We start from the raw sequence: 15,633 nt of genomic DNA, 5'->3' as shown, positions 1-15,633 counted from the left end.
ATTCACCCCCCCTCGATCCGCTCCTGTTAAGCAAAAAAAAACCAATGGAATCTTCCTCACCATTTTCTCCATAAAAACCAACTGAATCTTCCCCACCATTTTCTCCATGAATTTGCTTGTGATGATTAGAGGGCCTCATTCTAGGAACTCATCTAGGGCCCTCGAAATCAATGGCGCCTTGATTATAAGTTGTTACTATTAGGTTGATATTGGATGGTGTTTGAGTTTCTAGAGTCAGATTTCCCACCGATTGCTGACATCTATTTCTCCCTAGTTCTTCTCTGTCATTGATTCAAGGGAGAAACTTTAAGGCTTTCTTGTGGAGACAAATTGGTGGCCGTTTTCACTAGATTTTGTAGTATTTGTAGTATTGAAGTCATTTTCATCACTTTCTTTATAAATTTTGATAAGATACAAGCTAGGGTTTTAGGTGGGGGGTTTTGAATTGGAAGCTAATTCAAAGATATTTCATGAATTCTTAGGTCTTAAGCATCGAAGGAGTTAAGGAAACTTTATCATACAATAGGGATGTGTTACTAAATTTATGGACATTTACGCTAGGGAGATATTCAATTCCCAGATTAATTTTGAGAAAAACAAATTTGTTTTTTACACAATTTGATAGTTTTTTATATATATATATATATATATATATATATATATATATATATATATATATATATATATATATATATGAAAAATAAATCAAACAAACGAATTAGAGGTCAAGCGCGCTACAAATTGTGTTGCAAGCCCCTTCTGAATGGCAAAACCAATCCTCCTAAACACATATTCGTGAGAACCAGCTGTCATCACATTGATGTCTAACACTTTCTGCATCCTCCTAAGCAACTCAACCGCATCTGGAGCTAAAAAACCAAATGTATCAAACACAAACATGATGGAGCAGTGTTGGTTAGCCATGCACGCTCTTTCATGTTTTTCCACCTTCACTGCAGCTGTACTACTAGCTGCTTGCCCTACTCTAAAAACTCCATTATCAAAACCAACAAAATGAGATACTCCTGTGACATCCACACATGCATGTTTTCCATCAGACCAACTATATATCAAGATATTTGCAGGGCGAAGCGTCGATCTACCTTCTCTAGGATCAGTGAGGAAATTGACAGGAGCCTCTTTCTTCACTTGTATACCAGCACGCCAGACCGCATCATACAAAATATCATGTACATGGTCATGTCTGTATTTAAACCCTAGAAAGTGTTTGCATTGTGCTGCATGATCTCCAAAAGTGTCAAGGCAACTCTTCAAACACACAGGACATCGATCACCATTAGTATACAAAGGGATCATGAGGAGTAGCGAAGGATAGCTCGATACTCAACCAGTGACATGCGTTGTCCAAGACCATCCATAGGAATATCAAGGAGAAAGTCCTTGGCATGTCCAGACTGTAGGCAACTAATAACAGCTTTCTGCCGATCAGACAAATCAAATTCCCTCTCAAGTCCTGTAATAATCTTACCGTAGTAGGCTTCCCCCAAGACATTCTGTGGCTTGCTGGGGGCGGCGACCTCTGAGATCAGAATACTAAGGTTAAAATAAGGAAGATGCATATGCGCGCAGTTTAGCAGTGGTACTATCAAAAATAGCATCCATAGGTGTAGTGTTACGATATCTAAGAATGTGGTTTTGGAGCTCCTCGATCTGAATCCATGAGGCTACAAAAGAAAATCTGATGACATCCTCTGCACAACAAATACCAAGGCCACCAAGACGAAGTGGAAGGGTCGACAAATGTCGCTGGAGATCCCCAAAACCAGGTTCATCATAAACAACATTTCCTTGAATAGCAGACCGAAGACCATGGTCAAACATGCTAGCTGCTTTCCTAAAATAAGCAGGTGGACAAATACGTAGAGCAAAAATCAACTTAGGCACCCTACACATGCTCGTAAAAGAGTTAGTTCACACTGCAGGTCTTTTAGCTGCGCTAGTGTATCCTGCAGCTTAAGACTTTTCTCAACATGCTTAAGAACCAGACCAGAGATAAAAAAATGTATCCATCCTGACAAACTCCTCCAAGTAACTTGACCCAAGCTGCGGCCTAGATATACTAGAAGGAAAAAAAACAAGGTTAGAGCATTGTGGGTCGGCTATCATATAGGTTTTTTTTTTTGGGATAAAGGGGGAGGGGGTTTCGAAAAGTCCAGCTATCATATAGTTGATAAGTATGCGAACTACTATTTTTTGAAAGTTTTTGAACCTTTCACTCAAGTTATATATATAGCATTGTGGGTCCAACTATCATATAGGGTTTTTTTTTTGGGAGGGGGGGAGGGGGTTTCGAAAAGTCTAGCTATCATATAGTTGATAAGTATGTGAACTACTGTTTTTTGAAAGTTTTTGAACCTTTCACTCAAGTTATATATATGGTAATAAAAACTACTGTGATAATGGTAATAATGATTCTAAACATGATAAATGATGAGGAATTGAATTAAGGTAAAAATGTCTTATAGTTATGGAGAGTTTAATTATGTTATGAAATTTAAGACCGGTTATGTAATTTTAGTGACTTAGGGAGGCAGTTGTAAATTATGAAAAGAAATTGTCTAAATTTCATAACATGAGGGAGGTACTTCTAAATTATGAAAAAAGTGGAATGTAAAATACACTACTTGATAATTTATGTGTAGAGGTGGGAATTTCTCCATCATCATTGTCTTATATGGCCTAATATACCCAATACATTTTATCAACAATATCTGGAGGCTGTAAGCCCATCATATTAGTGAATCATCACCAACCATAAAATCTGTTTTGCACCAACCAAGCAGTTCCAATTGCACAATTCAAATGACATGATGGGGACTTAAAGCTCCCATTATATTCGGATCTATGTAAGTTAAGTTTAACATGGACAAAGTTGCACACCGGCTTATAATTTTACATTATGACTAGCTAGTGTTTACACTTATAGCTAGGGGTGTCAATGGATTGGTTTGGATTGGATTATGTAAAATCTAAACCAGAACCGATAAAAATTTAGTGAACCCGAAACCGATCCGAACCAATAAAAATTTAATGAACCTGAAACCGATTCGAACTGGTAAGAATTTAGTGAACCCGAAACCGATCCGACCTGACCCAAACTTCTTGGAATTTAAAAAAAAAATGTACTTGGTGGATGCACACAGCGTTTGAAATTACATATGAGAATCAGCTCCAAATAACAAAAAAATACATACCACCCTTTTTGATCATGTGTAGCCTTCAATTCTTTACAAAATCATGCAAAGAGAAGTCTAAATTCATTAATATTCAGAGAACAGAAGTAAAACTTAAAGTAGCAGGTCCATAGATACCAACTGAAACAATAGGATTTGGCTCCTATATAGTTTTAAACAAAGTAATTCTTCTGTCACCATGTAAAAGTCTACCAAATCTATTGAAACAGACACTTGCCTATAATAAACACTCTGACAAAACATTAACCCTTCCAGCAAAATCTCAGAAAGCTTCCAAGCAAATCATCTCCTGCCAAAATCTAACTACCCCAAAATCAAGAGATTTTTTTTGCATATCACATCCATCAAACTCTCAAAGCAAGCTTCCAAGCAAAATAAATCCTGCCAAAATAAAACAACCCCAAAATCAAGAGATCTTTGGTATATATATCATTCCATCTAATTATCTAGCAAATCTAGAAAATTGTAAACACATAGTGTAATAACAAGAAGTAATTAAAACATCCCAAGCTTTCTAATTCAACTGATAGTTCCTACCACTGCATCATTCTTTGACATATGTTTTGCTTGTGCTAATTGAAGAGAATGATGTAAATGAATATGAGATAAACAATTAAATGACGAGTTACGTAACTATAAATTACAATAGACACCACTTACAAGTTAATATATTATTCATCCATTACAATAGTGAACTTAACTATACGTACCTCCAGCTGGAATTGCTGGCAACCAACTTTGTGTGCACAAGAGAGCTTTAACCATGTCAGTCCCCAATGATGTGCATTTATCACATAGCACTCTACCCCCTGTACTGAATGCTGATTCTGAAGGAACCGAAGTAACTGGAATACTCAAAATATCTCGCGCCATCCTTGACAAAGTGGGATACTTGGGAGCGTTAATCCTCCACCAATCCAATACACTTGCACCCTGGAGTGGAAATACAGATTCCTCCAGGTAAAGTTCCAACTCAGATTTTGTTTGTATACCAACAATAACTTCTTGCATATACCAATTTTCCATTCTTCTAGCTTTCTTTCTAACCACATGTTTTGCACTAGTTGATTGTGTACTAGCACAACCACTTGAACTCATGGGCACCTGACTTGTCGAGAGCGAATCATATGTCGTAAAAATATGAACGAAGGCATCTTTAATCTTTTTTGTCTGCGACTCGGCTGTAGTTTCATCGTAAATATCTGCAAAGTAGTACTCTATAAATCTAATCTTGAACTCTGGATTCAACACAACAGCCACTCCCAATATCAAACTGCAATCAGACCAGTATTTACTAAATTTTTCCATCATCTTGCCTGCCATAACTTGCACACTAAATATAGGACTGTCTTGCCATTCTAAAATGCTCAAGTGAATCTCACAAACCTCAGAGAAATAAATGTCTGCAGTTGGATACTTTTAACCTAGAGTACACATTCAAAAACATGATTACTCACTTAATTATATCAAACAATAAACCAATTACAAAAGAATTGAAAAGGGAATTGCTTATTAAATTATATACCTGAAAGAGTGTTTGTTGAATCAGCAAACACTTTCAAGCAATTGCAAATAACTCTTGCCATGTCCCATTCTTCTCTCGAAGGATTCACCATAAAATCATCATCTCGTTGGTCTAACCGCATGAAAGCTTCTTGGTACTCGAGTGTAGTTTCAAGCATTTCTTGTGTTGAATTCCACCTAGTCTTGCAATCAAGAGAAATAGACTTTTCTGTTGTTACTTTGACTTGATTAATTGTAGCCTGCCATTTCGTCTTTCTTTGAGGTGTAAGCCTAACATACTTACAACACTCTTGAATATTTTTCAAAGTATTTCCTAATACTTCTAGACCATCTTTAACAATAAGGTTGATGATATGGGCTGTACAACGTACATGAAAATAATCCCCACCCGATACCAACAAACTATCTCGATTGAGAGTCCCCTTCAAGCTTGCAATCAATGTATCATTAGATGAGGCATTGTCCAGAGTAATAACAAACAATTTTTTATCAATATTCCAGTCAAGTAAACAGTTCATCATTACCTTAACCAATTCCTCCCCTGTATGACCACAATGAAGCTTCAGAAAGTTTAAAATCTTTGACCTCAAAACCCAATCATCGTTAATAAAATGACAAGTTACACACATATATGAATCTTTTGTATTTTCAGATGTCCACAAGTCTGTTGTCAAACTGATTCGGCTTGGAAGCTTCTCTAATAGGCGATATAGCTCAACCTTTTCCTCTTTAAAAAGTTCAGTAATATCAGACCTTAGCGTATTGCGCTTATTAAGGTAAAAAAGAGGTTGAAGGTTTTGCACAAACTCCCTAAAATAAAGATGATCCACCATACGAAAAGCATATTCATGTTTCACAACCATCTTGGACAGATCACGGTGACTCCTCGCTTGAGTAAATTTGTGATTCTTGATGTATAGTTCCATCTTCTCTCTTGAGTGGTACAAGTTGTTGCTGACCTGACCCTAACTTCACCCTACGAGAGCATCTTTTCAAGTGTGACCTCAAGTGACTAGTTCCATTAGCACTTTTTCCATCAAAATTCTCTTTGCAATGCATACAGATGGCTCTATCCACTCCTTTCTCATCTTTTTTCTTGTCAAATTCTTCCCACACAACAGACCTCAACTTCCTAGCAGGCGCAACTTTACAAATTTGACGAGTGCTTTCATCTTTCCCATCATCAATCACAATAGTATTACTTTTAGCAACATAACTAACACTTGATGATGAAGTAGACATAATATGGTTTATAAACACTACAATGGAAAAATAAAAAACACAAATCCAATAAATATTTGAGTGAGAGAGTGAGAGAGGAGAATGTTTGAGTTGTTAAAAATTAAGTAAGTAAAATTAAATGGGTATATACCTTGTTTGAAGAGAGAAAAGTGCAGCTGGAAGAAATTGCTAAAGAATGGAAGCAACACAGTAGCAGGACAATCCAAAGGATAGATTTTCGCTGGAGAACTTTGAAACAAGTTGATCTACATTCTCCGAGTCGCTTAAAACAAGTTCTTTTGGTGAAAGATTGAAGGATAATCTTAGAGAAGTGTTGTTGTTAGCCTGTTACGCCTATTAGATACTTTTACAGTCGATCTACATTCTCAAATTCTTAGCCGTAGATATTTTTCATCAGTGGATCTCAGCCACATATATTGTTTTAACTTATACCAAACTAATTACAGATATTACTACAATACCACTATCGGTTCGGGTTAATATTGGTTCGGTGGAAGCAAATACCGAAACCAAACCGATAGTTTATCGGAACTGAAAATTGGATCCATTACCGAACCGAACCCGAAATACCACACTCGAACCCGTTATTTATCAGTTCGGGTCAGATCGGTTATCAGGTTTTCGAAACCCATTGACAGCCCTACTTATAGCATCGGCATACTGCTATATACATTTAACAAAATAGCAAGAGCAAGTATTTAGTCCGTTCAATATGGTCGCTCTCCAACATAATTACCGACGGGGTCATAATTACAAGTCATAAACACATCTCCATCGTCACATATAACCCGAGCGCAACCAACTCGTCGTGTGATCCTCCAGACCAATTGAGTATAATGCCCACAAACTTTGCCACTTTGGCAAGTGTTAGACCTATAATCATAATACCTTTCTTCATCAGCCCAGGCCCGAACTGCGTCTGTGGGGGTCCAACCAGAGCCACTGCCCCAATATATATTCTCCCCTAGTTTGAAGCCTCCCTCTGGAAATGAATGTTGTGCTTGGCAGTCTGATTTCCTGATTCCAGCCCACCATCTCGCGTACTTCTCAAGTTGAACATCCCACATTAGAGGGAATTCCCATTTAGCTGCTCTAACTAAGTTTTGAGCAAACAAAAATTGTAATGCCTCACCAAAACAGCCCCAACATAGTTGCTTTGACACTTGGTATATGGTCTCATTGTTAGGCATTTTATGGGCCTGTTTCGGTGTTGACAGCGTTGGAACTGAGGTCCCGTGAGTGGTGGTTCTGATGGATGCCAAAAGAATGAAGAAGATGAGAAATAGAGTTTTCATTTTTGAAAGGACGATCGAAAAAAATGTATGTTCGCATATCGTGTAAATTAGTGAGGATTGTATATATATATATATACAATTTTGGACAATCATTGTTGAACAGTTGAAGGGTAAACAATTGTTGAAGGGTTCACCCGTGAAGGGGTTATGTGCACCCGTGAGCGTTGTCTTTGCTGGTGAATGGTCTGCCGTGGTGTATTCTGGAAAGGGATATAACTATATAAGTAACAAATGTAAATTGTAACCACCAATATCATGTTGAGACTTGAGAGATATATAATGTATGTTTCAACCAGGAATGACAGGACACGTGCAAGGTAGCTAGGAAATGGGAGATTGACCCTGCAAGATCGTGGGGCCAAAGCCACCTGGTACTGACTCGGCATTATTATTATTTTCAGCTTCTCTACTTTGCATTATATAAGGGTGTTAAATTGTCAATGTCTCTATAAGCGGGACACTTTTTTATTTCTTGTACAACTTTCACTTGACAAGACTTGAATTCGAGACCTCTTACAAACTTGTGCTCTAATATCATGTTAAATTGTTAATTTTTCTATAAGTTCAAACTTATGTAAATGATCAATTCTATTAATATGAGAGGAGACTCGGAGAGAAATAAACGGAACACACTTGGAAATTAGGGTAGAATAATATCAACAAAAGGAGCATGAAACTCATAGCCCAAAATTGTTTGTATGAGTTGACCCCAACTAGCTACTTAGGTTGAAGTGTGTGAACATATTGCATCAGATATGCATGGCACGCAACAGTTTTGGTCTATTTTGGACATTGGTGTTTAGCATTTTTGTTGTTGTGATCAAATTCAGAAGATTTACGGATAACTTACTATCACTCACTTACCAGAAGCTTCAAATACATTATACATTAGTAAGTTCAGTTCTCCAAACAAAATCATGGAAACAAGTCTTTTTTCTTCCCCAATGCTAATTTATCAACTATTCCGGCCTCCAATTAGAGTACAATAAACAAGGATGCTATCTCACATAATGTGACAAAATTGGTGGCAAATAGCTCTAAGAAATTTATCAATCTGACAAATTTATAATACTCTCTTCATCCATTAGTTGCTCACATCTTTCAAAATAAAGAGTAATATAAGCAATGGTATATGTGCATTGGCGCATTGCTCCAATCACCATTTTCTTCCCACCAAAAAGAAACCCAACCAATCTCCATTCCCTTTAAGAAAGGTTTTTGGCCAATTACATTACCATATGGGGGCCATAGTTACAAGTAATGAACGTGTCCCGACACTTAATTACAAGTAGCCACAACACACCCTATTGTCATTGGGGTTAGATAATTGAATAGAACAAAAGGACATAGGAAGAACGGATTGTCATGGCGTGTGAATACACTGTCCTTAAGAAGAGATTTCGCCCCCTCAGATGATGTAAAGGCTTCACATGCGTCTCTACTCACAGGATTCAATGACAAAAGTAGACTAAGATACACTTCAATAATCTACTCTACTAGAACAGCAACACAACTCTCTCTGGCAGCTAAGGCTTGAATGAAAGAGATGGGTTTAGGTCTCTGTAATTGAATGTCTCTGGTTCTATTTCTCTGTATGAGTAAATTAATCTCTAGTATGGACGCACAGTCCTGTTTATATAGAGGTAAGGTCGGTTTTCCAAAACAAAGAAGGAATCCTATTAGGAATAGAAGTCTGGAACTCGGTTTCCAAACCAGAGAAAGAAGTCAACTGGGAATAGTAATTTGAAATATCAATCAAAAGATTCAAACTAACTAACACACCTAACTCTCAAACTTTGCTTCCAAACCATCTGTGTATAATGCAGGTAGTACTAGTCCTTGTTTTGAGTGTATTCATTCAGCTAGCTTTGTAATTATAGTAATTCTTCTCAGCAGCCCATGCAGCCACAACATTGGAGGGGTACAATCCTTACCACTGCCCCAGAAAATGTTCTCCCCAATCCCCATATGCTGTGTGTTTGAATGTATCAGTGCACAATCTCCTTTCTTTTGATTAGCCCATGAATTGGCGAAACTACCTCGCTAGCTTTTCGCTTCATTGAAGAGGTTGAAGGCCTAACTTGGCATGTATATGATTACGGGGCACTAAGAATTTTTGTATAGTATCTGTTGGGATGGTGTTTAATACTTGCCGTGAATGAAATTCTATCGAAGGCTTCCGAGCCTTGTCATTCAAGTCTGATAATGTAAAGCAAGTAAGGTAGGCAGAAAGAAAAGAAAAAGAAGGTTCCTAGGAGACCATAAGAGAGAAGCTAGGTTTTTGGTCTCCATGAAAGATTGAGATTGATTAGTTGAAGTGGTTAGTGATTTTCGGTTGTGGCAGTTGATGAAGATCTATATAACTATATTTAATGTAACCAGTTATTTATAGGGAAGGGGTTGATTTTGTTTATAAAATCCCTTTGATTTCCATTATTGGAGCTTATATAGTCTAAAAGACTAACTACAAATAGAATCATTTCACATGACAAAAGCTATTAATTTGAAATGGTAGAGATGCATGTGAATATGGTGTGCGATTTTAGAGTTTGTTTGACTGAAATTAGTTAATTAAACGGCTTCCAATCATTCGGACATCATTATAGTGCTACATTTTCAAGGCCAACAAAACCATATGACAGGTGTTGTAACAAAATATTAGGACCTATTGATATATATGGTTTGTCACTTGAAGAACTACATTAGTTAGTCCTTATAATCTAATTATAATCGAATGGGTTAACCAATATTACCCTCCCTAGATGGGAAATTAGGGTCTTCCCTCTAAATACCAAAAAAAAAAAATCAAAATTCAAATTGGGTTGACCGATTTTTTTTTTTTTTGGGGGTGGGGGATCCTAATTGGCTCAGCAAGGGGTAACACTAGTTCACCCTAATCGAATAGATGAAGAAAACTTGGGTCATGTTGGGTGGATGAATAGTTTAGAGGCTACTCTTGAGTCTTGGAAGTTGGCATATACATGTTTAAGTTTCTAATACAGGTAGTAGATTCTATTCATTCATTCCAGAAAATTGGCCTTACATAACGGGGGAGTTGTGTAACTCATGTGATGAATATCGCCTCCATTCTCAAGCGCACGCCTCCCAAGATACAACAGTTAAGGGGTCAGTCACCAGCAAATAACAAACTTTGCAAGAACTCTCAGTACTTTAGAGTCCAGAAGAAGAACAAAACAACAAGAAGAACAAAATAACAGTTAAGTAAATATATGATAAGATTTTCTGTTCTGCAAAAACAAGCCCAATACTCTCACCCACTCGAAGTCTAATTGGGTGGATTTGCACCCCCTGCGCATGACGTGTGCCGGCACTCGCACGGCCGCACAGTAAGATTTTCTAGAGCTCTCACCTCCCGAGAGCCCCCAAACCAAAGTGGCTTTGTGTGTGCGCAAGCACCTCTTTATATCTCTCTACATTATCCCTCCATACAGTGGCGGAGCCAGGGGTCCCAGGGTACACCTTGGCGTACCCTCAACTTCACCAAAAAAATAAAAATAAAAATAGGGCTATCAGTGACCATCCGAAGTTCATAAAGTCTCCACGACTCCGCCACCATCTGAAGTTCCACAGGGGGGCAAACAAACAACCTTAAAACTCGATGAAGGCAGCACCAGCTTTGTTGAAAACAGAAAGCACACTGTTGAGAGACGGGGGTTTTCTGCAATGGTTCAAAGAGATCTATCTCGAACCTATTTGGCTTTCTTCACAAGTATGATGCTTCATCACGTCAGCGCATTAACAAGTCTAAGAGTGCTCTCTTTCTCTCAAGGAAAACTCTTGTTGTGTCTCTTGAAAAGGTTTTTTCCCTCCATCTCTGTTTCTCTGTTTCTTTGGGTTTTGTCTCTTTTTCTCCAAAAACTTTATTAATAGACACTACATCAGAAATGCTCGAAAACGACGGTTAAATCTATCATAAATCGAGATTTGCGACGGGATATGGTGTCCTAGACTCCGTCGCGAATAGCCCTGTTGTTAATATTAACGACGGGAAAGAACGTGGTAAGCTGAATTAGAATTGCAACGGGCTTGAGATAGTTTTTCCCGTCGTTAAATATAGGACAATCGAAACCGTCGTATATTTGCTTTACAATGGAACTGTATATTTTCAAAATTGGAACTCAGCCAACCGTCGTAAATTTGTGTCCTAAGTTTAGTACATGCATTTCCGTCGTATTTCATTTTGGGAAGTCAATTAACGACAATGTTTCCCGTCGTATTAGTTTAAAGTAATTTTTTTAATAATTTTTTTTTTGGTAGAATCAATTTTTCCTGACACTCCTGCTACTTGATTTAAGGTTTCTCAGATTATAAAATCAATTAGTCAAGCAACATACTTTTCAAAAATTGATGTACATTGATAACTTCCAATTTAGAATGTTTTCAAACTTTTGATTGCCAACAACTAGGCTTTCAACGTATAGAAAGAAAGAATAAGAACATAAAAGAAAAAACAATTTGAAATTTGAAATTCCTATCTTCATCACATTTGCACATTTTTGTTCTTTCATGTGAATCACATAGCCTTTCATAACGGTAAACATCCTTGGGAGTTTTCTAGAGATGGAGCAATTAAGCAGCTAGCCCAAGTAGAGGCAAACAACACGGTAGGAGCATTATCAGTCCGACGCCACTCCACACAGAGAAGTGAGTTCACAAGAGTTGACTTCAGTTCGTTCGAATGAAACTAGAAGTTGTTGGACAAGACTACTTATGGTCAGATCAATAATAAATATAATACTCATGCACATAAGGAGTACGAAAATAAAATCATAGTTAAGTTATAGTAGGCAACCTTGCCTTTGGTATGCCAAGATCCAATTTCCCCTGGTAGAGCTAGCCCAACATGAGCGGAACCTGCAGGTATATCTTAGTTGTTGATGCACCTTTACATAAGATAACCATAATCTTATAGGTGTCTTTTCTAAGTTAAGTACCACATGACAATTGTCTAGCAAATTACCAATAATATCATATTGTGTGGAGAGTGTGAAGGTTGGAACAGGAGAGCATAAGACAAGTATATATTAAGAATTTAACATAGAAGCATCTGATTCCAATTCAAAACAATAATCTAGAAATCATAAGCTAAGACGAATATCAAGGTCAAATGCAAATAAGAGAACCCATATGTGTGCTTATATAATATAGGATTTCTACTCGAGTTAAATACTACCAATCACCTAAATTAGTGAAGAATTAAGGCAGAAATACTTGCTTGATCAAAAGTTTATTAGGATAAACAAAACTTTGAGTCTGAGGATCTAAAAGTATAGGGTATATCCATCAATAAAAACTATAATACATCTAATAAAAACTACAATACATTAAAAACTAGAATTCTACCCAGGAAAAGTTGCATACACCTTAACATGCATCATAACTTTAACAAAATAAAATATATAAACCAACCATTTAATAATTCATCACAGTTAACAATTGTATAGATTACTATATTTAAAAGATGTATAACCTCAATTATACTGAGATATGAAAAAAAGACTTACGTGGATCAGTTAGAACAATCAAACCATTCACCATGTTGACCAAAATAAGAGACAAAGGGATAGAACGCAATACAAGACTGATAGCAGCATTGTACGAATAATTCCCAAGCTTTCGGTATTTCTATATAGCTGTGCGTCCCATAGACTTCACCGCATAGTGTGTCTAGCGCACCTTCCATGAAGAATTTCCACCTCATCTTCTGTAGAGCTTGGCCACATATATTCAATTCAATTCAATTCCTTTTACAAAAGTGAAGCTAGTGTAAATACTTCAAGAAAAATTACTACACAAGAACATGTCATAAGCACATACTCACCTTGAGTAATTTTTTGAAGCAATTAGACTTATGTTGTATCCACTGTGTAAAAAGTTAAGCCCATAAAAACTGTTGCAGCAGTAGAACTTCGAGTGCATTCTTTCCTAAAATAAGAGTGCATTCTCAAAACCAAAATTGGTGCAATCTTAAACAAAATTTCTACTCAGTAGTTATGTTTGCAGTACTTACCCTTTTTGCTTAAAGTTAACAAGAGCCAGAGCGTAGTACGTGGATATATTATCAAGACTAAGAAACTGCCCACGTAATTCCAAATTAAATGCAAAGCCAATTATTCTCAAAGTACACAATAAGATCCTATTATAGCGACCCATTCAAAAGCTTGAAAACAAAAGAAGTATGTAATGTTGAACAGAAAAGCAAACTTGAACTAAGGCACTAAAATTATCAAGCGAAACTAGAAAATCCAAGACAAGGGGAAACCTCACCAGATTTTGAATTGAGCCTTGTTATATCTTCAATTGCACACATGTACATAAATGGACTATGCACATACATAGGTGTACTCACCAAACCAACAAGTCAAATAGCTTTAAAAGCAATCTCTCCTTCCAGCTGCATAAGCATTAAACTAATCAACTAATGTACATCTAATGTGAAACTAATTACAACAAGGAATAATAAAAATGATATGATAGAGAAATCAAGTTTCCATACCCCCTCCCATACAACATGTGGCGAAAACAGATAAAAACAGACACACATGTGGCGCTATGTAACCGACACTAGTGTCTGACACACACAACAAGCTAAAAACAGATATAGATACTAGTGTCTACAAGGCCAAAGACGTGCTAAAGATGATAGACCCACACTAGTGGCAACTCATAAAATTGGTATATATATGGACACTATAGTGTCAATACGTAAAACTTGTGTGTATACGGACACTTCTAATAAAAAAGAATTTAAAAATTACACTAGTGCAGTTTCATTTATTTCTTATTACTTTTGTTTACTTAATCAATCATAGCTTCATGATATAAATGAAACACTTGCGAAAAATAAACAAATTTCTTAAGTATGGACAGTGGATACATACAGTGGATATAGTAGTCCTCGAGACATAGTAGTGTTAAGTTTTCACTTTTACTAATATTCTAAATTATACCAAAGTGTTTGGAGAGTACCTCAGCCAATTACCAGACGACCCTTTCGACATTAGGAGAGATCTTTGTTGTGGCAACAGCATGATGAATGTTCCATCTAGTCAATTTCAAATTCCTCACATTATGAAATCGGTTGGGAAGTTGCTCCAAAATAGCAAAGGATAATGATTCTGGCAAATGGAAAAAAGGAACATAAATATATTGAGAATCTGAGAGAATCGTACTCAAAGATAATACAATACTTTACTATCAATGACTCTGTAAGATATTTAACCAAATAATTACTACATAAATTCCAAAGAAGTACAATAGGCCAATTTGAATCAGGATCAAAATCATCACCAATACAAATACTATACAGCCCCAATTTCCTGGTGCTCATAAGATACTTTCTAAGTTGGCATGTGGGTGGACAGAGTATGGTTCGAGGTAACCAAATCTTAATTACAATGCAAATACAGAGACCTAATTTACTCTTAAGTTTTCTATATCTCCACAAGCAAGTTGGAGTTAGGAAAACCTCTACAGTAATATTAGATCTTTAAAAAGCTTACTCGTAGGGCACATATGACCTGTAGCATCACATGGTGTTATAATTACATGTAGCATCATGGTGTTATAATTACCAGTAGCACATGGCAGTATAAAGACCTGTAGCATTATGGTATTATAATGAGATGCATGGAATAAAAACTAAGTAGTTATATAGTACTAGAAGTTATAAGTATTGTAAAAGAAAAAGTAAATAAATGAGAAAACTAAATAAACAAATAACGACTTAAAAATGAGAGGCAGTTATATAGTTATGACCTTGAGGTGCTCCAAATTGAGCTGACTTTAGAAAAATCACCAAATGAGCAGACGAAGTTTGTTAATTATTCAAGGCTATATTTTCCCTAATATCTCTATGAACAATCCATAGCTGACAAAGCCTCACTAATCATACATTCAAAGTCTTTCAAATGCTAATAACAATTGAGCCCCATGTTACAGAACCCATAAACACACATGCCCAACTAGATATAACATAAAAAATCAATACTTTATTTCGCTAACATTAACAAACAATTATTCCTAGTAAAAATACCAATCATTTAACAAATCTGACATGGCATAAGAACATTTTCTGAAACATAAGTGGTCTTAGCAAGAAGCGGCAGGAGAAAAAGTGTCAAAACACCTGCAATACAACAAGCAACATCAAAACAAAAACAAATAAAAATATGTATTAGTAATCCTTTGGTAAACACAAAGACAGAAGAAGAAATACCCTATTGTAAACACAAAAATAAAATAACAAAGAAATGAGAAAATAATCAAAATTGAAAAACTAGGAGAGACCAAAATTACATTTGAGAAAGCATTCACAGCACCATGTCTCCTTAGAT

The 15,633-nt window shown here is 36.4% G+C and overlaps 1 long non-coding RNA gene and 1 pseudogene across 5 annotated transcripts; both read right to left on the bottom strand.

Moving 5' to 3' along the window:
- Positions 1–8,377: 8,377 nt before the first annotated feature.
- LOC147508718 (pathogenesis-related protein PR-1-like) lies at positions 8,378–9,364 on the bottom strand (annotated as a pseudogene).
- Positions 9,365–11,641: 2,277 nt separating this feature from the next.
- On the bottom strand, positions 11,642–14,407 carry LOC147508717 (uncharacterized). 5 transcript variants are annotated; one of them, XR_015216414.1, is made up of 6 exons: positions 14,267–14,407; positions 13,308–13,691; positions 13,119–13,222; positions 12,802–13,009; positions 12,090–12,151; positions 11,642–11,981 (listed from the first exon to the last, which is right to left on the bottom strand). It is a non-coding gene; the product is annotated as an uncharacterized LOC147508717 (long non-coding RNA). The 5 variants fall into 5 exon arrangements; XR_015216415.1 differs by having other exon boundaries at positions 12,802–13,001; XR_015216416.1 differs by having other exon boundaries at positions 13,119–13,372; positions 13,565–13,691.
- Positions 14,408–15,633: the final 1,226 nt, after the last annotated feature.

The sequence above is a fragment of the Coptis chinensis genome, chromosome 3, assembly GCF_015680905.1.
Source record: "Coptis chinensis isolate HL-2020 chromosome 3, ASM1568090v1, whole genome shotgun sequence".
Taxonomy (NCBI): Eukaryota; Viridiplantae; Streptophyta; class Magnoliopsida; order Ranunculales; family Ranunculaceae; genus Coptis; species Coptis chinensis.
Note: the sequence above shows the minus strand (reverse complement) of the source record. Positions and strands in the feature narration are given on the sequence as shown.